The sequence below is a fragment of the Platalea leucorodia genome (genome assembly GCF_965183815.1).
Source record: "Platalea leucorodia genome assembly, chromosome: 4".
NCBI lineage: Eukaryota > Metazoa > Chordata > Aves > Pelecaniformes > Threskiornithidae > Platalea > Platalea leucorodia.
This window is the reverse complement of record NC_138826.1, coordinates 30,856,224-30,880,780: the sequence shown is the minus strand read 5'-3', so window position 1 is coordinate 30,880,780 and position 24,557 is coordinate 30,856,224.

The following is a 24,557-nucleotide window of genomic DNA, read 5'->3' as shown; positions in this document are numbered from 1 at the left end:
ACATTTCAGATTTCCCTTAAGCTTTCATAATTATTTCTGATCTCGATGGTTTTACTTTGTCAGCCCGGCTGATACCAACCAGATGAGAGAAATGATTTGAGGGTGGATTTTGTTTAGGAGGGAGCAGAGGAGAAAACCAGCAATAAAAGTCTGGTAATTTCTCATTTCATTGTAAAGACATGTTGTGGGTATTTGCATATTCTGGCTGTGAAGTAAACAAAGCTATAATCAGATGACATGGCAAGAAAGGCTTGAAATGCAATTCAAGACTTAAGGTGCAAGTGCTTATTAAACAACAAACCTTTTGTATGAAGAATGCTCAAAGGAAAGCATCGTATTAGGCACCTTGCTCAGTAACTTGAGCCTATTCTCACAAATACCACAAAGACTGGGGTACTGAACATAACAAGTTTATATATGTGAAGTGTGTGTACGTTACAGTGAATATGTACATGACCTACTAGTTTAGCTCGTAATCCCGGTAGATACAAGGCTAGCTCCTGTAGAGCTCATGGCATGCTGAGCGCGCTGCTTTCAGTGTTTCACTCAGCCCCATCACTGCATCCATCAGCTGGCCTCAGAATGGAAGAGAAGACGAGATAGGAGTTATCAAGATACAGCTTGTAATGGCTGAGTCATAACACTAAATGCCTCTAACTCAAACTAACAGGGTCATTTAGAAGGTACGACTTGCTGTGACACCTGCCGAAGAAGAGAGGAAACTCTGCGTACTTAACATTTTAGAATAAAACTCAGAATTTCCCTTCAGCTGCGTTTAGTGTCTGAACAAACTCCAGGGCACAAACTCCAGTGCCAATTTAATACAGACTTCTATTTGTGGAGACTCATTAACGTTGTGCACAACTGCTCAAAAAAAGGTTAAAGTCTTGGCAGAAAGCAGCAATAGCAACTATCGATTCAACTCTAGAAACTCTCCAGCACTTATCCTGAGACTCACCAGCTGGGGAAACAGTGAAGCACTGAGCAGAATTTTAAGCAGACACCAAAGCACAGAGCAGCCAGTGGTGCAGAGGGGCTGCAGGCACAGGCAGGTCAGCAGCCTGTCCCTGCCGTCACCGCTGTGTCCCTGGTGGTGCCAACTGATGCAGTCTACGGGCACAAAGCTACTGGCATCCCAGCTAACTGCTCTCCACTAAATCAAATCTGCCTATATACTTCCCTTAAGTACGTGCTTTAGTTCTTTATAAAGCAGGGCTTTAAAAACGAGACACCACCATTTTGAAGGCCTTATTTTATACCAGAATACTATGAATTTCCTCTCTTGTAATTCCTTTAGATATGAGGTTTAATTTTGACTGCTACTCCCTTTGTAGATACTTGGGCCCATTAAAAAAAACACAAAACAAAACAACACAACCCCCCCAACAAAACAGAAAATGGTGAAATAGAGAGAAAATTAAGTGCCAAGTGTTTTCTGCTCATTCATAACAGTGGTGGCTTTAGACATGGCTTGGAAGAAATTCAGGAAAAACCTCCAATTCAATTAAAAATTATCCAGAAACAAACAAAAGCAAAAACGTGAACCTGGAGAGGCACAGGCATTGTACAAATTTTGATGAGATGCTGGGCTTGATGGTCCAGGCTTACCTTTTATTACCTACATCTTCTCTTGCTTCAGACCTATAGTGTGTAATAGAGATCTCCAAGCTCTTTCAACCAAGATTAAGAGCAGACATTATTTTAGAAGTTAATGAAACACTTTGAAGGTGTGATTTGATATGGAATGCTTTTCAAAGATCTCAAAACACTTTACCATCCAAATGAAGTGATACAGATGGCTCACACTCTCACTGCTCAGCTGTAGCCAGCTGAGGAATGGACTGCAAGAAACATTTAATAGTTCCCCTTTAACCCTACATAAATCTTTAGAAAAGTAATTGAAAGATACCTCTCAGTTGAAATGCGAAGGGGAATGTAGGTGGAAAGAATTTAATTATCTGAGCTGCAATTTGACATGGGGAGTGTATCGCTCTTTCTTATTGTTTGATAACATTCATCTGCTCTGAGTGGCATTCTGCATACGGCACATACAGCAAGCAGTCTAAAGTGCTAGAGCCTGAAATTACTACCTGTCCTGAAGAGATTCCTGCAGCAAGAAGACTGGTTTGTAATTAACACAACTTAGCACACTTGAGGTCCTTAATTATTTAAGGGGCATGGGAGGAACACTAGGGGCCTCAGTCCTTTACCTGAAGGGCAGATGAGATGGTACAAGAGCTGCGTGCCCTCAGTCTGCTTCCTGGCACTCCCATTGCAAAGCCACTAGTGAAACGGCTCCTTAATAGGAGTTATGTAAAGCTCAGACAAGGAGGACCCTGATCACTGAAAGGCTCTCAGAGAAGCAGAGGTAGGTTCTCCAACTAAGGTACAGCTGCTCCTTATATGCTGCCTAGAGGTACCAACAGGTGTCACTACAAAATTCACCAGCCATATTAATTCCTTTTATATTTACTGCCCCCACCCCTGCAAAAGTCCTAACTGGAGACAGTGGCTGGCAGTGACTTGAACCTGCAGTATTTATAGTGCTAGAATTGAAGAACAACCATAATGCAAAGGATCTTGAAAGATCACTAGGTTTAAGTTCCTGCCCCAAAACAGGCTCAACTACACCTTATAGCATTTTTGGTGAAAATTAATATAAACTGTTCTTAAAGCCCTCCATCCTGGTGAGACCACTTACCCAGAGAAGTCTATCTCATCGTCATCACTGTCAGAAAGCATTTCCTCCTCTCTAACCTGGATCTTGTTCTTCTGTCCACTGCAAAAATGAGGTTGTATGTACTAAATGTGTCCAGTTTGGAATAATGCTTTCTTTAGAATTCTGGAAGTAATAGATGTTGGCTGGCACTGCATTTATGGAGAGAGGCAAGAAAAGGCAGTGTTGAGAAAAGAAAGGGAGGCAGCTGAAGCATCAGACAAAAAAAAAGTTATTAATGAGTGATATTTTGTAGAGTAAATGAATGCAGATTTGATGAGGAACATAAGTAACATCCTGCAGGGTCAGCAGGGAAACCCTAATTAGGCAGGATGCCCTTCCTCAATATTAATTAGAGTTATATGCTTGATTGAATAGGTACAATTCTTCCTAATACTGCAGGAGGCCAACAGGAGGCCTGCAGTGTACAACTAACCTGTTTCTCCCTCTCTCTCACACATACAGATGTGTATCAAGTGTTGCTGTACAGGCTCTCTCCTATGCATATGCATCCTCATGCACACATAGACACATGTAGTTATAACCCATGGGACCCCTCCACCTGCTTCCTGTCCTTTTGCAACCGATACTACTTATTGGGTGCCCTGATTCAGAAGAAAGCAGGATTAACATCCTCCTTTAGATGAGGAAGAGACTGTCTAGCATGCCATGGTCAGTTGACAAAAGGGGGAAAACAGAGTAATAGGTGTATGCAAATTAATAGCTCACGCCATTTCGTAACACACATCTCCCAGCAGACACCACAGATAATTATGCAAATGAGGGTAGTGCTTCTGGGAGCACTCATAAAATACAGCTTTTCTCTCCTTGCTTCCAAGCCCATGTCTGGTAACGTATAAGTAACGTTAACAGCATCCACGCAGACAGACAAAGATTGGATGTGCACTGCTTATGCATGCCTGGTGAATATACAGAGTTTCCTGCAAACTTGAGATGTGTTAGAAGAGAAAGGAAGACCTTTGCCTCTTAAAAAAGGTCCCAAAACACACGTACCAAGGTGCTACCTATAAGCAAGAAAAACTCCTTGCTAGATACGAAAAACTGGGTACTTAAGGACTTTCTGAGTGTCCCTTATAGGCAAGTAGCCTTCAGCCTGATTCAAGATAGGTTATGAATATGGGGTGGCAGCTGCTTGGCATGTGACTGGCTCCATACAGCAAGCTGACAGCGTCATATGCCAAGAAACTTCAGTAATGCGACAGCTGTGATAAGTAGGAGACTCACTGTATGACAGTACAGTTAACAGCAGAATCCATTGTAAGTGGGGCCAACGTTATTGCAAAGATAGATGTCAGTATGCTTAGGAAAAATAAGCAAGGTATCAGAATTAATTTCTGCTGCATTTGGTTTTCCATACACTCATCACATTCTTCCACGCACACTTTGTACGTGTTCCAGCCATACTGAGTTGCTCCACAAGGCACCTTTCAAACGTGCAGTGAGCTTATCCCATTTTATTGCCCACAGATTAGGGACACACTCTTGCAGCTTAAAATGCACTAAGCATATTGCAAATATCATCCAAAAATTTACTGAGAATATGGGGAAACGGAGCAGTTTTGAGGCAGGTATGCAAGAAGAGAAAACATCTGTGGAGGAGCTAAAACACAACAGTGAGAAAAAGAACCACTGATATTTTCCAAGGATAGTCACACGTAGAGGGACTGCTACAACTACTTTGTTAGCTTTTTTGTTTTTTAAACTTATCAAAATGAGAACAGTGCCCGAGAGGAACAATTCTGCAAAACAGACCAACATAGTTTTTTAAGTAAATGCCGTTTGTGAAGATGGCTTTAGGTGCATTGAAATAAATCACATTGTTATAGTTTATCAACAAATGTATGCAATATAACAGGCTTACAGCAGCTACAAAACTGGAAGAGATCCTATTATCTATAAAGAATTCCTCATTATGTGTCAACATTAGGAAGTGCAGACAAATGTGTGAACTGAATAGAGGAAGAAAATCAAAGGAGCAGAGCTAAATATTCAAATGGGACAATTTGACAGAGTAAGTACATCAAGAAACATACAATCAAAAAACTGACCCACAATTATTGTTAATACTGAAAACTGATGGTGGTTATACATTTTTACTCGTATTTTCCTAATGAAAAAAATGCTGGTTTTCAATCTGAAGTTGAAACATTGCACTGCTTTCCACCACTTTTTCTAAATTTTCTATGGAAAGCTATTTTGTTATTCAGCTTGTATCACTTTATGTAAAAATACTGAAAAATTGTTACAATTCTATCTTATGAAATATCAAGCTGCTTTGCCACTGTACAAAGAAAAAAATTGATCTAGAAAATGGGAAGTGTTTTACTAACATCTATCCATAATGCTTTGTAAATAAAAACATTGTTAGTACACAATTAGTGTCAAGAACTAGAAAAAGCAATCCATAAATTGAAAAAAAAATCTCAAAATAAGAAAGAATGCACATTCTAAAATAAGTTTTACTAACACTCCCCCCCCCCCCTTGTACTTTCCCTTGTATTTCTCCAAAATAGAAGAACAGTATACATTTAAACTGCCAGCATTTCATGCACCAGCAATTCTTAACTTTGGTTGGCTTTCTTAAACAAAACCATGAGAAATGAAGGAAGAACAGACTTTAATTTTCCTTTTACTTTTAAAAGTGCAGTCTACTGTGTCTTTTACTATCAAATTCTTAGAAAGTAATCACCCTGTCACACGGCTTTCTATAAAACTATTCACAGAATTACATGGGCACAAATATCAATACACTGAGGAGCTTTAATTTTATGTTTGTGACACAAACATTTTCTAAAATAACTTTCTAAAATATGTTCTTAAAGCTTTATACCCATGACCAATACTAAAAGTGCTGCTTCAGCATGACTAACAAGGTTGCAGTGTATTGTTGTTAGCATATGTGATCCAGTAATTGAATATCTTAAAGCATGTTTTGTATGGGAAGCTTTTAAGGGTGGAACTGAATTCAGGGACATTTTGTATTCATTCCAGTTAGAACTAGTAAGTGCATAATAATTTCAGATTACTTAAACCCAAGAAAACTGTCATCTCCATCTTCCGTGTTTCAGTAGATCACAGAAAATATTAAGAACCTTCCCCCCCCCAGGACTTATATCTGTAAAGATGCCCCTTGTAAAAGTGAAGTGAGGATGCTCTAGTTACAGAATTGTTAGCTACCATCAGTTTGGGGCCTGTTTTTGACTTGGCAGAAGTCAGTAGAAACCTGTTGTCTCTTAAAAAAAAAAAAACACTCCACATGGAATGAAATGTTCTCAATCTAGCTCCTACTAGCCCTCAATGTCAAAACCTGCCCTTAGGTCAGTAGAGACGATAAGCACTGAGCTAGGTCTAGGATGTAACGAGGTCGTGAATCCCCAGAAGTCGTCCCTGAGGAGCAACAGCTCTGAACCTCGCTGGGCGTACAGTAAAGAGAGGAGCTATGCTCTTTGCATGCAGGATTTGAATTTCCAGGGCTGCTCCTTTGGCTCCTTGATGGGCTCTAAATGCTTGCAGGAAGCAGTTGCCTGTGTAACACTGCTCTCCGGGCCCTTGGACAGCAGCTTCTCTCAGGCTGTGTTGAAATAAAGTAGTAATAAAAAAATAATCTCTGAAAGTGGATACCAGTTTGAGTTAGAAAAGCCCTTGCCAAAATATGCTTTCAGAGCAGGCACAGCACATATATTATTGAAAAGCTTTGTTTCTATATGGTGTGCCAAGTTGGCAGAAATGCAAATTTAAAATTTAGAAGTGATTGCTAGGGAGCTGGGCAAGAAGGAACTAGAAAGAGAGGAAGGAATTAATAGCATTTGTTTCTTTTAAAGAATAAATCTTGAGCTAGTTTTCTTTTTTACTGCAATCTTACATTATTTATCTGTCTTTCTAGGTCAGAAAATAGGAGTAAATCTTATATGCGACACTTTCTTGTAATCCAGTGGCACAAAACAGACTCTCTCAGAACGCTGCAGTATTTTACTCTGCTGTCCTGGCATGTAGGGGGATGCATTTTAGGGTCCTTTGTGGTTCAGTTGCTGATATTGTGCCTGGCGAGGTCCTCGTGTCTTTTTGAAAGGGGAAAATAAGAGAGCATAAAAATAATACAGGAGTAAAACTAAGTAACACAGCCTCTATATCAAGGACATTAGAGACACTTCCCTAGGGAAAACTGGGCTGATTTTTCATGCTCTTTGGAGTCTGTCATCTTTTTCAAAGTTTCTGTTTATCCACGGAACTTATTTAAAGGACAAGGCACTAAGGCTATCAAGATGCACTACAGCAAATTCTAACCCACTACTGGGGGAAGGGGAGGGAAGTAGGACTGACAGCTGCAATTAAAAAAAAAAAAAAAAAAAAAAAACAAACCCCAAAACAAGACCAAAAAACACAAAACCACCACCAAAACCCAAAACAACCAAACAAAAAACCAAAACCTACAACACTTATAATAAAAAAATGCAACTGAGCAACATCTAATTACTGCAGAGGAGTCATTTGATTAACATGAAGAAAAATTTCCAAGAAACTTCACCTGCTACCCTCAATCCTTTGTTCTCATTATTACTTCTTGCTATACAAAGAGAAATAAAAGTAGGCGGCATCTTCCATCTCATATAGAAATAACTTGTAGCTCAGCCTTCAAGAGCTGATAATGCTTTTGTACTTAAGATGACCACAGCCAGATATCATTCTCATGCTTTATCACCATGTATCGCAGCAACATCTGCAAGGCTAAATCCAGGGTGCTGGCCCTGAAGAATTAATGACAGTTTTTTACATGTTCGCACTATAAGCAGAATGTGGGAGAGCAGAACTTACGTTAATGACATGCGACTGGTAGGTCATGAATATTAAGATATTTCTGCAACGTCACACAAAAAAAGCCTATGGCAGCACCATGACCTCAATTCAGGTATGCAAGTTCTGTCCAAAAAAAAAAAAAAAAAAAAATAAATTTCCAAGCTTAGATAACTCCTTTCACCACTGCCCAAGGAAGATTCATTTTCATCCTGATACAGAGTTTCACCACAGAATGACAACCATATTTTGAGCAAATTAAAGAGTAAGTTCTCACACAGGATTCAGATGTATAAATAGTTAAGGACATGCTTTCAATATAATCCTCAGTGCATACCAGCAAGACATGCTGTCAGTACCCTGTACTACAGCTTCCTTCTCTTTCCACTCTATAGGTCCACAGAAGTTCCTGGCTCAGGCATGAAATATCTCTTGGATCCATTAGTGGCTATGCCTGAAGAGTTTGCCAAGAGGTAAGTATTAGGCTAAAAGTAATAGCAGATATTAAATCCAACACAGGATTCAGCTTGTGAGGCAAGTACTGTAGTGGCACTGTAGCAATCTGACATTAGATGAGGTTCTTAAACAGAAACTTAACACAAAAAGAAATTTGTCCATGAAAGAAACAGTCACTATTTGCAACACTGCCTAAAGAAAGCTCTGTCATTGAGGTCATCTGTGTTTGACCTCACCATAGCAGGCATTCATATTACAACAGACAGCATCAGGATTTTTTGTTTTAACAAATGGTGAGTCCATTTAGCTTTTAGGTAGTAAGTATGAAGCCTCCAGAAATATATAGCAAGCTCATTGACATGTCAGTTTGCTTTAAATATTTGTAAAATTCTGATCCTGTAAGGAGGGTAACAGGTCAGTATAGCACTTAAATAAATTAATAAATAAAATAGCAATAATAAAGAGAGCTGCCTGGTTCCACGCTTCCAGGACTGCGTGAATTACATGATTCCCACATCAAATGAAAGGAAGAATTAAAACTGGACCCACAAAATCCCCAGTGAAGAGCTGGCTGAAACCCAAACAGTTATGAATTTTATGGCCTGAGGTTTATTCACCCAGTTACACTTTCAGTTTTTGACACACAAACAGCAAAGCTCAAGAATGCGCACCAGGAATTTTGGCATTGCTGTAGCAGTTCGTCCTCTCTCCCCAGTTGCTCAAGTTCTGCTTGTCTTGATACAGACTGGAGAGAGCAGCTCTGTCTCCCCTGTGCACCTGAAGAGACAGACAAGCAAAATATTAAACAGCTACAGATGCTGAAAGAAAAGCAACTTTCAGTCAGCTCCTCAGGTTTTTTTTCAAAGCCTTGCTTGTAGGACAAAACTGATGAGAATGTCTGACGATTATTTAAAAAAAAAAAAAAAAGCAAAGAAAATCTGTCTGATAGGAGCACAGCTAAAGCTTAATCTATTTATGTAACAAAACAGAGGCAAACTGCTGTTAATATGCTAGAGAAGCACAGAAATTTCTGCTAATCTATTATCAGGGGACAAGCTGCTATTCTGGCACAGTGAGGGCTCACATCAAACTACCAGTCTGGCAACCCTTTTTTGCTTAAGTCCCTCATATCCCCCTGTTCTTCCTGAGACAGGCACTCCTTGCTGTTATCAGTCCCAAACGTTTGACACACCAGAGCAGAGCATGTCCTAGTTCCCTTTTTTCTTTCTCAAGTATGGAGCTACAGCACAAGACTTTTCCTTTGCAGTCAGTCAGTGCATGGGGCATGGTTTCATCACAGCAGGAGCAGCTTTTCCCTACCAGACTGGTTGAGAGAGAGCACGGAAGAGCTATGCAGTTGGTAGGAGTTGGTGCTTATTGCTAGGTTTACCTTGATGGGGCTCCCTTGTCCAGCCTTCCTGTACCTATGACCAATGCAGTAGTTGCCTTGTTTCATCCTATTCAAGTAGGCAATGCCAACTAAGGTTCACAGCACAGACTCAACAGTCAACGGGGAAAAAGGCAAAACCCTACAAGTTTCTGTCAATGGAGTAATACCACAGCACCTCTCTGTGTAGAAGGACCAGCATTCTTTCTGTGGGGAAACCAAACCAAACTAAAGAAAACTCCTCCCTTTAAACAAATCACACTGAAAGACTAGGCTTAACATGAAAGTTCATAAGGTGCTGAGGTTCCAGGTCACAACGTTCATTTTTCCCACAAGCTAAGCACCTTGGAAGAACACACACAGTTTTATTGCAATTCCCAGATCTCCATTCCTAATCACAAGAATAGACAGAGAAAGAAAAAGCATTTCTTTCCCTATTACACTTAGATTGCCGCATACTGCAGGCACTAAGCCTGTTCCTTCCAACAGCAGTGTACTACTTCAGTGCTGTTCTAATTAAACAGGCAAAAAAAGAGTTACAGAACTGCTATCTCCTAACCAGGTTTACCAGACACAGTGAAATCCACCTAGGTGTCTGCCCCTTCACAACACACTCCCTGCATTGCAGCTCCTCCAGAGCACGAGATAACAGCTAGCAGGAAGATCTAGATGTTTTCAGTACCATTTTTCAGACCTAAGAGATGCAAAGGAACTGTGTGAGAATCCACCTGGGTGTCTTTGACAAAGACATAGGCAAGAAAACTTTCCAAACAACTGTTCTGTCAGTGGAAGTCAACACACCACAGGTCATGATGAGAAAAGGAGAAGCCACAGAAGAACCAGCTATCACAGAGACTGCAATAGCCTGATTAACTTGGGGAATAAAATGGAGCCCCTTATCCAGCCACAGGTTGTCCCCTTTGCGTTTTCTTACTTTCATAGCCATACTTTATATGTGTGTTCCCTGGACGTGTAGTAAGTGTGTGACTTAACTAGCAGCTGTGCTAAGTACACATTAAGGGATCCGATTGCCAGGTCTTCTGCTGTGACTCCATGGCTGTTGAATACAGTATAGCCAAGGAACATAGACAAATCCATGTTTTCCTACGGAAGTGAAAGCATGTCAAGTAGCTTTTTTCCAGCATCATTTGCAGCTGACATCCCCTGTCTAGGTGGTGCCATCTGTTAACCATGTCACATCCATGATCTCTTGAAGGAGGGTAAAAGGACTAAACCATTTCAAAAGTAGAATAATGTTCACACTGGAGGGAGACCACTGCAGTGCACTGCCATCCTATATCCAAGTGACTTCACTTTCAGTGATGGCAATCATCAGTGGGGTTGCCATGCAACTGTTCAGCTTGGCAAACCCTCAAAGTGTTTCCAGTCTCATGCTCTGCATTGTTCCAGTAAGATACTTACCCGTGTTGCCCCTGCTGAACTATGTTCTTACATTTGATATGCTGCTCTGCTTTTATAACATGCTGCTGTGGGAGTACTTGAAAAGAGTAAACGGCCACCAAATTCAAAGCAAGTGCTGCTCCGCACTTCTCCTGGGAAGAAGCGAATGGTTATCTCCCCTTCTGTTCTTCTTCCCTCCCTCCCACCAAGCTTTCTACTAAACACAATTACATGCAGCATTTGACAACAGAGCTGATAAATTATGTGCTGCTTGAATTGAAAATGTGAAGGATAATAGGGATGAATATCAATGCATTCAGAGATGACACAAACCCATTTCATCACTTTCAAGGCTTTTTGGTTGTGCTCAGGGATGACTTGCATGAGCTAATTCCTCAGTGCATTGTCTTAAAAAAAAAAATCTCCAGAAGAAAAATGGACTATGCCTAAGAGGTGGCTGACAGAAAAGAAGAAAAACAATGAAAAACCCACAAACCCTAAAGGGAAACATTTTAGGGGCATGAAAATCTCTCTGCTGAGAAGTTTAGTTGAAAATTTTCCAGTTTCACTAAAACTGGAAATTGAGTCTGGCTTTCAGGTAACTACAATTTATTCCCATCTGACTGAGATTTATGTGCTGCCGGAAATACTTTCTTATGACTTATCTATAATAATTACAGGTGAACACTTCTGCAACAAGAAGAGTCTTATTGTTGGCTTCCATTAAACACAGAAGTCAGTCATCTAAAAGCTGTGGCAGACCACTGTCTCTTGTAGACACCATAATTTCTGAGGGAAATAGCAATTTGGGCAATCCATAACCCTTAGTTAAAAACTCTAATGTAGCTCTATTGTCATTCTCTTGTATTAAACCAGTAATTTTCCCAGAAATCCCTCTAGTGTAAAAAAAAAACAAAACCCCAAACAGAAATCTCAATTTAGCTATAGATGTTGCTAATGGAAAACTTCAGAGAACACATGCTAGCACAGAGAATGCTCTGAGATCAAACCTCTAAATTCAAACTGAGGGGTGCAGAGGGTTTCATCACTGCTTTGAGCTTTGTTTAGAGTCCTGCGCGTTTCTTCCTCCATTCCTGTGCGAGGAGCTCTGGACAGTACTCTGCAGACTCTCACAGATGTCCTGCGCAATTCTCAGCTATTGACTTAACCTTCGAAATTTAAGGGCATCAAAGAGCAGTTTTCAGTTGCTAGCACTAGACACCTCCTGCATCTCTAAGAAATGGAACAACCACCCCCCCTAAGCACAATATCACAGTGACAGACCAGTAAGTTGTGGCTTTTTAGGATACTCTCTGCATGCAATCCACCAGGATACACATTCAGGACTGCTTTTAGAAAGTTAAACAGCCCAGGGAGGCACCAGTGGGATGCTGCCATCAGGAAAAGGAAAAAGACTACATGGTTGGAGGAAATGCAGACATTTCTAAATAGCACAAGTTTGCATTTCCATTTTTTCCCACATGTCTGAAGTTCCTGCTTCCAACTGAGGTTCATGCTGTTCTAGGGCAATACAGGGGAAACATGCACCTAGCAGGGGATGGAAAGAGGTACAGAGAGAGAGAGAGAGAACCACAAAGTCACCCATCTGTCCTGAACCCTCTCAGATGGGAACACACACTCGCTCCTTATGTGTCTCCTGCCCTCTCAACACAGACATTGCTGTTGTGGCTCTTAATCCCTCTCTAGGCTTTCTGATCTGGTATACTTCAGGGCCTCCTCATGTCTGTGGGAGCCTGAAGTGAACTCTGATACGTTTTGCTGCCACCCCTCCCTGGCTTCATTCAGCTGCAGGAGCAGACTGCACAACTCCTGAAAGAAAAGCTGCTCTTCACTAGTAGTCACCCAGAGGCAGGAGAACAACTGCAACTACAGAGAAGTTGTGTATGTTCACATATTTTTAACAGGACTCAGGTACAGGTAGGCTTTTGGCTATGGACTGTGGAGCCATTTCTGGTGCTTGCCCTTGCTGTTTGGGCTGCAAGTAGGAACACGGGACTGCTCAGCAAGCAACTACATCTCAGAATCCTTTTAAGGATGAGAATTGGGTTCAAAAGGAACAGATACAACTTATCCTGTTGGGCTGGCAGATTTCCTTTTGACTAGTTGGGCTTACTTGGCTGACTCTCCTCAGCAAGGAGGTACCAGCTTACTGTTCGAAACACGCAGCTGCAGTGCAGGATCTGAGGTTGGCCTCTCCTGACATGCAGTGGTCTGGCACTGGCACAGATAAAACCTGAAGAGCAACTGTGGAAAACCTGTCCCATGAAAAGTGCCTACAGCTATTCTTCAGGACCCCACTTTAAAGGTGAGCAAAGCCAAAGCCACACAGCCAGGCCACTGCTCAGTGTGGCAGCGATTTATGACATGAAATTTCTAGCAACTCTGAACATATTGCAGTACAACTCGGGGACAGAGAAGAACTGAGTGCCTCGCTGAACAGCTCAGAGAAACAGGAGCCAAAATGAGAGCCAAGCTAAATGGCTCTCTTCTCTGCGACTCATATGACAAGCAAGTGTTTTGAGGTCAGGAAAAGCTGATCTTTTGCTGCCTAGAGGCAATCAGTTGCTTTCTATTAACATGTCATTTCATATTCAGTCCTGTGCAAATTGGAATGAGACAATTCCAGACATCTTGAAGAAAAAAATGGAAGCATTGAAAAAAATTATATACCTATACTAGCTATATGCTGATCCAAACTAAACCATATTTACATCTTCAAGAGTGAAAAAAATGTATTATTTGTATCATTTATTTATCACATAAAAATACCGTGAGGTATGTTTATGGCATGAATTCTTTAGTTTTGAATAAATGACAAATATTCTTAGTATTAGAGGTGGAGCTGAGCGGCATAATAAGGCATTAAAGTGTACTTTTTGCCTGTTGACATGTCTTTTTAAGGACAGAAATTAAAATGTTGAAAATAGAAAGCATCAATATTCTTGAAGGTTATATGCAAAGGGCTCAGTAACAGTATGTAAATAGAGAATTAATGTCATAATGTAGATAAAAAAACCCCTCACATTTCTAGAGGAAAAAGCTTGGAAAGCAAATATGATGTATGGGTGTTTGTTCATTACAACTTAATTAGCACAGCACAATATTAAGGACCAACAGTAATGCTGAATATAAATTGAAGACTGTGTTTGCGGGTATATCTGTACTTTATATATATCAAGAGTAATTGCCAATATGGTAAGTGTTGAAATAAAGACTGTTGAAATGCTTCTGGGATTTAAGTGAAGCAGTAATATCACCATTTTAAACCTTGCTTCAAGATCTCTTTCATTATTTATTTCTGAGGAAAAAAAAAATCAACAACATCTGAACATAAAAGTTCAATTTAAATCTTTCCTCAAATTTCCAGTTTTTCTTTACTGAGCTGGGAGAAGGAAGAGAAGGAAGAAGGGACATTTTCTGGAAGTTTCTGCATTTCTTACTTGTATTTATTAAGAAGTAAAAGGCACCTAGGTGTTCATAGGTACCACATACAATAAAGGTTTGTTTAGTGCAGGGGATAAATTATGGACTATACAAAGTAGCTGACACTCCACAGATGTAAAGGCAGGTAATGATCCACACTGACAAGCCCACACGAAATCTCTTCTAACCAATGCAGGGGGCAGCGGTACAAGCCATGTCACCAAAAATCTTGTCCCCAGGAAAACTGCAGCTCAGCTGTGCAGACCAAGATCGCCTGCCTGTGCCTCAGCAGCTGTATCTTAGGACTGCTGAAACTCCCAGTGCTGTTGTCACTGCACCAGACCACGCAGCAGCCCCTTTGATTTTGATTTTCATTTGTAAGCAAGAGAGATTTTTCTGAATGATACAGAAGAAGGAAAAAAAAAAAAAAAAAAATCTTTGTATTACGTAGCCACATACTATGCGTTAAGGATTATTTAACCCTTGTTCAGTAAATACACTGCACAACACACTTTTGATATTTGTCTGATAAAATGTTAAATAGAAATGATGGGAAACTACACGATGCAAGAAACCCCCCCTCTGTTGTCTTGCACTAGCATTCACCATTGCATCACACAATGCAGAAATAAGCAGAAAGGGTTAAAGAGAAACAAGCCACATGCCTCTCAAGCATCTGAACAGACACTTATTTTCTGGACCCTACATGCAGCCAATTATCTAATTCACCTTGCTGGTCCGCTGTAGGATGTTTTGATGCCATTTTAACATTTTGCTATAGCTGGCAGTAGCATGCTTCTAATGCAAGTGACCCCAGAGATAGCTATGGACAAAATACAGAGAAGTAAAGAATTTTTTTTGGCCCTTATAAGTAATATAATCTGGCAAAGAGATGGTGATAGTACTTCAACAAGGAAGATCAGAACACAATTATGCATGGCCAGGATTGTATTCAGTAATGATCCATCATGCTGTCTCTGCCTGCTTTACATGCAGAAAGATCATCTGCTTTAATCTTCCTAGTCTCCAGATCCACACGGAGCATCATATATTATGCAAAAAGGTACTCTGGGTGGCAGTATTGAGTTCACCATTGCAGCAGGCTTTATTGTTGTACGGTTGGGGGGGGGGGGTGTGTGTGGGAGGTGTGTCCGTCCCCACTCTCCCCCCCCCCAAGTCTATACTAGGCACCCCCTTTCAGAAAAATGCTTTCAAGTCTTTCTGTCTCAAAGGATAGGTTCTTGCTACTCACTGTTTCTCCTCATATCGTGCAGCCTGCACCCACACACAGAGATCCTTGTTCCCTCATGCTCACATACACGCCTCTGTCCATCACTGCCTTTCTGCTGTGCTGCAGACCCAGTGAGATCCTTCAGTGCAGAAAAGCAACCAGCATGATGCAGACTTTTTCATTCCCTCCTGCTTGAATGATTTAATAAATTCACCCTGGATGGTACTTGAAGTTTGGTTTGTTTTTTTTTTTAAATCAATCTCTACTGGACACAGTGCATGTGTGGTAGAGAAAAGCAGTGTCCTTCAGCAGAATTCAGGGGGTTTTCACTACTGAACAAAATGTGTTTTCTGCAAGCAAGTATTCTTGACAACACTCTCTGCTAAAAGGAGGGGCTGGGGGAGGGGGAAGACAGTCTTAGGCTCATTACAGCCTTCTCTCTCATCCAAAGTCCTGTAGCTGCTGCTGCAGAAGGTCAGGGAACAGATGCCCGTCTGCTCCCAGCCGACCTGGGGACAGATCCTCATGTGGAGTAAATGGACACAGTTCCCTGGGAGTGCAAGGCATTGCACCATGCTGCACCTGGTGAGGAGCTGGCCTAAGTTCTTGCTTCTTTTTCTTTGGAGCCACATAAATTTATTTGACATATCCCTAAAATTGCTTGCGAGAGCAGAGTGCAGCTTCATTTACTTCCACAGAGTTGCCCCAGATTTTCAAGGAGGAGAGGAATCAGTGCCCAACTCCTCACTGGCTTGAGTCATTTTTGCCTGTGCAGAATGGCTATGAACTCCCCCGTGCGTGTAAATGAAGCAATCTACCTTCGCGCCCACACGGCATAAATGGAAGTGACTTGCCAGGGGCCAAAGCAGCGTGGAGCCGGGCTCAGAGCCACACATGCTGAAATGCAGCCTCTGCCAGGCTTCCTACCTGCCTCCTTCAACAAGGACAGCTTGACTCAGGAGCTGATTTTTTTGTTGTTGTTGTTACATTAGCAGAGAGTTAAAGGCTCCTGAGAGACTGTTTATAGAAAGTGCTTTTGAATGTATGCTTCAGCGTAGATAGCTCCCATTTAAAACTGAAGATGGACCTTTTATCAAAAGACGTGACAGGCTATCTTAAGGGTAACTGTCACAGGTGGAGGTATAAAAAGAAGAAAAAACCCTTTTCTCTATTGTTTCAGTTTTCTTGTAATTTTACCAAGCATCTAGAGGGTGAAATAATGTCAGATACATCTGTCTTTGGCATTTTTAGGTATGTATCACCTTGGAATCTAAAGTGCTCAGGCAATATGTGATAACACCTGAAATACTTCCATCTCCTCAAGTTTCTCTCTCATCTTTCTTTTATTTAATCTCAAATGAGTTCAAGTAACTTCTGATTTTGCGTTTATCTAGATCTGAGGTACAGAAGAAAAAGTAGGCTTCTTCTATAATTTAGCAATTGGTAATAACTTTACAAGTGTAGTTTAAATCTCTAAGTCAGAATGAGCAGTGAATTAGGAACCAAGGAACAAATGCTCATAATTTTCTGAGTATAAGAAAGTATTTCAAATGCTCACATCACTGTTACTCCCTTCAAAGAACAGAGGATACACAAGTATCTGGAAGCCTAGCTGTCCTTAAAATTATACAGAACAGTAAGTCCGCCTGCAGGTAATGAACAAATGTCAGTATTAGTTCACTACCAGAAGGGTTATTGTGCCCTTACACAAGGAGCCATGTGACTCCTATACAGAAAGAAAAATTAACAGGCCTCCCAGAACAAATCGACCCCCACCATGCCATAACACACCAAAATCCCAGCAATGCTGCTGAGACGAAGAGCAACATCTAGTAGAGGATTAAGTTCCCTGGACCTGGAAACTCTGCCCCCAGGATGCAGCACACAGCAGGACAGAGAGTAGCTTGTGCTTTAATAGTGACGGAGATCTCTCTGATACTGAAAAGATGACTGTCATTCAAAAAGGAGATCAGGGTATGTTCAGCTAGTCCTTTTCAAGTGAACGCATGCAAGCCCTTCCAACTCACTAGAAGCTGTATGGAGACTCAGTTGGATGTATCATTTTAAATTTGCTGTTCTGCTAATACAACAGCATAGCTGCCAACTGGCTTAGAGCATGGGTCAAGCCTGTTCACATCAAACAGAAATCAAATGGCTTAAAGCAGACAAGAAACAAATGGCCCAGATACGAACATGCCTTTGAAATCTGCAGTGTTTGAGTTTTAGACCTTAACTTGGCCTATCAAAACATAAATAACACTTGGCACCTTTGGTTTGGATCCAAACCATCCTAAAGCACAGAGGTTTTGAGCACGATTTTGAAATGAACACTCCTTTAGCAACTGAGTAAGCTAGATAACATGCACATGTAATCATCAGGGCAGGGGCACTACCAGGTGACTACTGTAGAGACAGATTTACTGCAACGTTTTCTTCATTGAATTCTACATTCCCCATTTCTTTTACTAGTTACATCTGTTACTGTACAAATTGACTGGCTTTATCCTCCCTCCTGTGTTTGGCAAAATGGCTGCCCTGCAGAAAGCATCTAAGTCGTCACATATTTGTGATGCTGGTAACATCTTTATTTGAAAATAAGCCTCTAGCCAAAAAAATGCTGGTCTTCTAGTAAGTTTTAACCTCAGTTATTTATTTCCATCTCATGTCTAAAGCATTTAGCCTTGGTTTATTTGCAGGACAAAGGCTTCAGTAAACTCGGAGGAGTACCCTGGGTGACAAAATGAGAAGAAACTCGCTTCTTCAGAGTCTCCAGGTTCAAGTGCACTGCTGTTTCCCTCTTCCCTTTTCCCAGGGATCACATCTGCTTATGGGCGGACTTGGTCCCTACCTTCTGGGCAGTGCACTTAGCAGTGTTACACCTACATAACAACAGGGTATGAGCGAAACCTAAGACTGTAGTTACAGACCTAATCTTTTTATAAAAAAAAATATATATTACTTAACAACACTTTCTGCACAGAGGAGGCAATACTGTTTTAGTTTTCAAAGAAAGTGAAAATCCCACATAGAGTGATTTGAATTCGCCCCTCAAGATCTCCGAAAGCAGCCAACTCACATGACACCCAGTGCCACAGGAGAGCCGCAAAGCGCTGGCTGAACCAGGGAGCGGGGAGTCGGAGAGCTTTAACCACAAACAATCAACGCAGATGACTTTCTGCCATTAAACTCAGTAACAATGTGCAACAGCAAAAGCTCAAGTTCATTTTAGGTCAGTTATGAATATAGCATGAAACAGAAGTACATTTGGATGTACTGTACAAATGGGAAAATAGAGATACTTAAGTGGGTATGACTGGTCTCTACCCTATATAAATGATAAATCATAAGATCCAAGTTTCAATGTTCAAAGAGAAAGAGGTAATTCTTTTAAAAGATGTTAGATGGCACTAAACCAGAAACCTAGTCCATCTCAAAACTTCAAGTGTTTCTCCCCAAGGAGGCAATCAAACATAAAAACTTCAAGGAGAGTGCAATAAACACCCCTTATAATGAGCTGAAAGCCACACTATTACTAAGAGAGTGAAATGCCATACTTGTATATTGTGCAAACTTAAAAATTATAAGGCACTGGGCTGATGTGTGAACCTTTTCCCTCCAGAGAGGATCTCCCTATTTTTGTTCTCTCAAACACAGTGAAGAGCTGTGATTTCCCATTGATGTTCGCCTGTGGCACACTGTGTGGCACACTTGGCTGGCCTGACAGCTCATGTGGCAAAAAGTCTAAGGTGGACAAAGGGTTACTTCAGTAACATGCATGTTTGTATTATACTTGGCTTAATATGGGCCATTTTCTTCAGCTTGAGAAAAAGAAGTAACGGATTCAAAAATGCAAGTGTAGTGATGAAGCACTTCATTTACCCTAAGCCTCACTGCATTCACTCAAGGCCCAGACTGCATGTTGCCACCTCTCAGTCAGTTCTCATCACAGGGTGCATTAAGTATACGCTGCCTTAGATATTTCGTCAGTACTTAACTGCAAAAACACTTCCATCGTGATATGGAGGAACTGCAAGATGAGTGCTATTAAAAACTCTAGTCAACATGGAGCACGTGATGGTATGTCCAGTATCACAGAAGTAACAAGTATGTGTTACATGCCTGAAGCCCGATATTGGCCTTCATTTTACTCTTCCATACATTTATGATTTAATCGAGGTAGTTCTCCTTTAGAGGCTAGGGCAAGTGAGATCATAAAAAACCTAGACAATACCAGGAGATTATAATCTTTGCGTGTGTCCAGGCAGCAATACAGGTCATATGTATAGTGAAAAAAAACAAAACAAGCAGCCAGACCTGTTGTGTTCAACTAAACGAAGGATTTGATCCATTATTCTTCTGGTGTTTACCTAGCTAGATCACATGTATATGATATTTTACACACTATCTGGTACACCAGTTGGAAGCTGCTCTCCTCTAGGAAAAGTAGTCAAGTATCTTCTCTGTCTTACACTATTTGTACCGATGGGGTCAGATGTTAAAACACTCACGCTGGAGCACTGGCTGCTTGAAATACATTCATTATGGATATCATCTTGCCAACGGCTGGAGCTCAATAAAGGTCAGTTGACCTTCCTGAGAATCTTCAAGCAGCAGAGGTAGCAAAGAGAAACAAACCCACACAAATGCACAATTCTTTTCCTAGAGTCATTTGTCAGAAGATACAATACATTTGTAGGGAGGAAACACTTCCCCTGCAAAAACTTTCAGAGTCAAAGCTCTAGGAAACCACTGTTCTGGCAAAGGAAGGTTGTTTATAAAGTATCACTACCAGGCAAGGATTGCATAGGGATGTAAGGATGTACATATGAAATCTGCTTCTTACCTGGAGTGGAACAAGAACCTGAGGAGAATGACTGCATGACTTTAGCTCTTGATAGCAGAAGAGGGGTGCAGCTTGCTCAGCGTTCTGGAGACAAAGCCAGTCTTCTCTGCCTACACCTATCCAGAGCCTGCCAAGGTCAGTGCAGAGATTTCCATTGACTATGGGAGGCTGTAACCCATGGATCCAAATGAGCATTGCACTTCAAGAGATGAGTCATTTAACGTTTCAATACAATATAAACAGTAAAATAAAAAGCACTAGCAAAGCAAGTTAATTCTACTTTTAGAAACAATTGCTTTCATGCAACAGCAATTGCCCATACCTGAAAGCTTCCAGTGCTGTTTAGGTGCATTCCTAGTGTCTGTATACTAATGTTAATTTAATTCTCTCAGTGTGGCATTTGGATACCTTACTAAAGTGCCCAGTTTTAAAGAGAGCTCACTATCTGCTGAGGACAATGTGCCTCTTATATAAGCAGAAATTTTTGTAAAAGAAGAATCTCTGTTCGCAGAAAAAGCAAGACATGTGCCCATGCGCACAAAGATCCAACCACATTATGGATGGGGAAGGCAAAGGGATGTACAGCTGCAGCACTACATCTGGATACACGTGCTGCAACAGACACATAAGAGGAAGGAGGAAAGCCCTCAAACTTTCTAGAAATCTGCCGTGAACTAGCAAGAGTATTCTCTCCAGAGTTAGACATTGTGTGTACGAACCTAGTTAGGCAATGAGACAAAGAAGCATCTAGGATACAGATGTATCTAGGAAAAAAAAAAAATCAGAAACATTTACTAATTGCCAGTTAGACATCCAAGAGCCATGACAGGGTCTTTCCTATTTGAGATGTCTCTCGATCATCTCCACCATCTTTCTAGCTTTTTTGGTGGAAAAGCTAAACTAGCTAAACTACAGTTTGGTCACTGAAGGATGAGAGAGACATAAACTGTCATAATAGGCAAACATGCATTACAACAACAATATAAAAGACGACAATAATTGTTACTGCTATCATTATCACACAAAGTTGAGCATTCCGCCAGCATTGCAACAAAATGTATGTTCTTTACAGGGCATTCTGTATGAAACGCTTACTGTGTTTTCCTTTTTCCATGTATGCCGATAGAAACTCATCAATGGTTTCAATTAACAGCCACTTGGTTTGGGAGGGCAAAGGCTTAAAATACTCCTTCCCATTTTGCCGTATCCATTGGGACCAGGTTTCACTCTGTTCCAAGAAACAGAGCACAATGGAGCATCTGTAAACGTAGTCTATCTTTCGTAAATAAATCTGACAACATTAGAGATAAATCCACAGTCCCTTGAGGGCAAGATCAGTGCACAGTTGCATGCTTGTATGAGTGTACACCTACCATTAGTCTGAAAAATCGGAACCTACTGACATAATGGGTAGTTGTGATCAAGGCAGAATAAAGCTTTCTACCCAGTTCCTAAATTTTTCTGTCACTGTTAATCATCTCTGTTTCGAACACTGTTTCTTGTTTACTAGCAAACAACTGCCTGCAGACAGGCTAAATATTTCTCTATCAATGCTACAGTACACTCATACCAGGATTCAAACCTGAACTGCCAGCGAGAGAGATGCTCTTTCTCCCTTCTGTCTCCCACAAACTCGATGTGCCTTCTGTAAAGCCATCTTTCCCTGACATAGACCAGCAGGTCTTGCCTGTCCAAGGACCTCTCCTAAGGGTCTCCCATTTCCTTTACACAGGCTTGAATTAACGAGCAGCCCCCCCTTCACTGAGCCAGCACAATCAATCAGCATCACCACAGGTTGCCAACACCTGCTAAGGGGCACTGCCAAGGTCACAGCCCTGCTGCGCATCCTGATGGGGAGAGAGAAAAGCACCGGGTGTCACTCTGGTGAAAGCCAGAGATCTGAAACCCTGCTTCTTGCAGGTGGTGTGCTGAAGGTATCCATCTTCCTGCTTTCACTGAACTGCGCTGATAAACAACACACCTCAGAGAGCTGGAGGAGGACGGCGGAAGACTAAAACGGAAACCGAGCACAGCTGATGTTATAATGGCAGCTCTCTGGCAGCTGCCTTTGGAGGTTAATTACCTTTCTAAAGAGTAACGATTCATCTTTTCACCCATACCATAATATCCTGCAATGCTAATTCTAATTTTGAAGACAGGAAAACTAATGACAGAGAAAAGCTTTAATTTATATAACTCGAAAGAAAGAATAAATTTGCCGTAACGGGGTACTAGACTCCATCAATAAAAACTCATACCAAAAGATCACAAGGCAGAGTGTTCCCAGAACATAAATATTTTCTAGGATACACCATCATTAGCAAAACCCATCAAGCTTTTGTTTCAATAAACAGCACCTGTCTCTGAAACAGACAATATTAAACAAAATTTGGTGTCTCATTTATTAAAGGGGCAGACTTCTAGGCTGGTGTCCCAAGAGTCTTCCGAAAGTCTTAAAAAACAAGAAGAGGCCTTTTGAAAGAGGCTGATCTCATTTGATGCAAGACTTTCCATCTTAAATACTCTAACAGGTGTTATGAAAGCACTAATGTTCTGGACCTGCTGAATATCATTTTACAAAAAGCACCCTTACTTACTCCTGAATCCCTCAGCTATATTAAGCAACTACATAGCCACCTTCCTGTCTTAGCAGCAGAAAGTAACTCTCATTTTATTGCTATTAAAGAAAGTAAGTAAACGAACTGAGGAAAACCAGCTGTGAAGGGACTCAGGTATTGCAGGCTTTGGTGTAGGAGCAATGTATCCTATCCACATCCTAGCTTAGCAGTGAGAGTAATGGCCAGCCCTAGCCAGATCCATGGGCTCCCGACAGACTCTGCCTCTAGGAAAGAAGAAAAAGGCACCTAAAAAAAAAAAGTCTCCTCCTCCCTCACTGTGAGATACAAAGAGCAAGTAGTTAAGCCAGGGTGATTGCTACTCTTGGCTGCGGCTGAACCAGTGATCCCAAAATGCAGGGTTCCTTCTCTCATAACCAATTCTATAGGTTACCTGATTTTGTACTCATTGCCTGCTTAAAACACCCATTAACTTCTCTTCTGCCCACTCTTGCTCTATTTGGTGGTGTTTAAAAAAAAAAAAAAAGTTAGCAGCCACAACATAATGCATCTCATGACACAAGGTTTCCTCAAGTCAAATAAACATAGGTAGAATGATATCAGGTTTTCCCCCAGGCTTGTGTTTTTTGGATGAGTTTGTTCTGTCCTCACTGCGTTGCTTTTGTGCTGTACAACTCCATGGCTAAAGAGCATTGGTGCATTTATATTTCTAAAGAGGCAGCTGAAAGACAAAGTCATCCTTAGAGCACCTTTAAAATACTTTTCTCAACTAACTCTAGCCACATTGAAATAAGCATTGCAATACCACAAGCAGACTGTTTTACCTTTTCGGATGCTGGAGCGGCAGGAGTGAAATGTCCTCTAACTCATTGCTGAAAATGATAGAAAAATCAATGCAAACTTAGTGAAGAGAAGGCAGTCCCATTACAAGAAAGTCATTTTCAGGCTCTCCTGGGGTACTAGCTTCCAGAAAGCAAGACAGAGCACGTGGTGGGTAATGCTCTGCCAGTTGAAAAATGTTATGTCAAATATTCCCATTAGAAATTTATTTTAAATTAAATGTGATATATGTAGAGAAGCTGGAAAGACCTGGTGTCATATCCAAGCACTTTGCTGGATTTTCATAGCGAGCAGATTAAGGCCAGACCTGTACCCCTGAGTAAACTGTGAGAAACAAGAGACAAAAAAAACCAAACCAAAACAAAAAAAAAACCCAAAACACACAAACCAGCAAAAGCCAAACATTTCAGCAGTGCCTATTGATTTTCTCTGCCTCAGGATTTGTTGGTCCCTGCCGGGGGACGTCAGCAGTGCCAGCCGATGGCAGTGCTATCCCATCAGCCTTACCCCAACACCTCTCTGACCTGCTACTTCCACACGCCTGGACCCGGATGACCAGATCACAATAGATAGAGCCAACAGCACTGTGAAGAACAAAAGCCAAACTCCCCAGATTTTGTAGTAATTAAGAAAGCTGATCCACAGCTCATGTGTCTTTGCAAGAGGTTTTTCTCCACAGTTTTCTTCCCTAAGCTATAGGTACCTGTGCTGCTCGGAAGGACATTTCAGCCTCAGCACAGTAGCGAAGCTTGCCTTGGATGCTGCTTTCATAACACTTCAAAACGGTCTGACTTCCTTCACGGACCTGTGAGCCAACGGGTCTCCTTTCTGAGGCACAGGGGAACATCAGC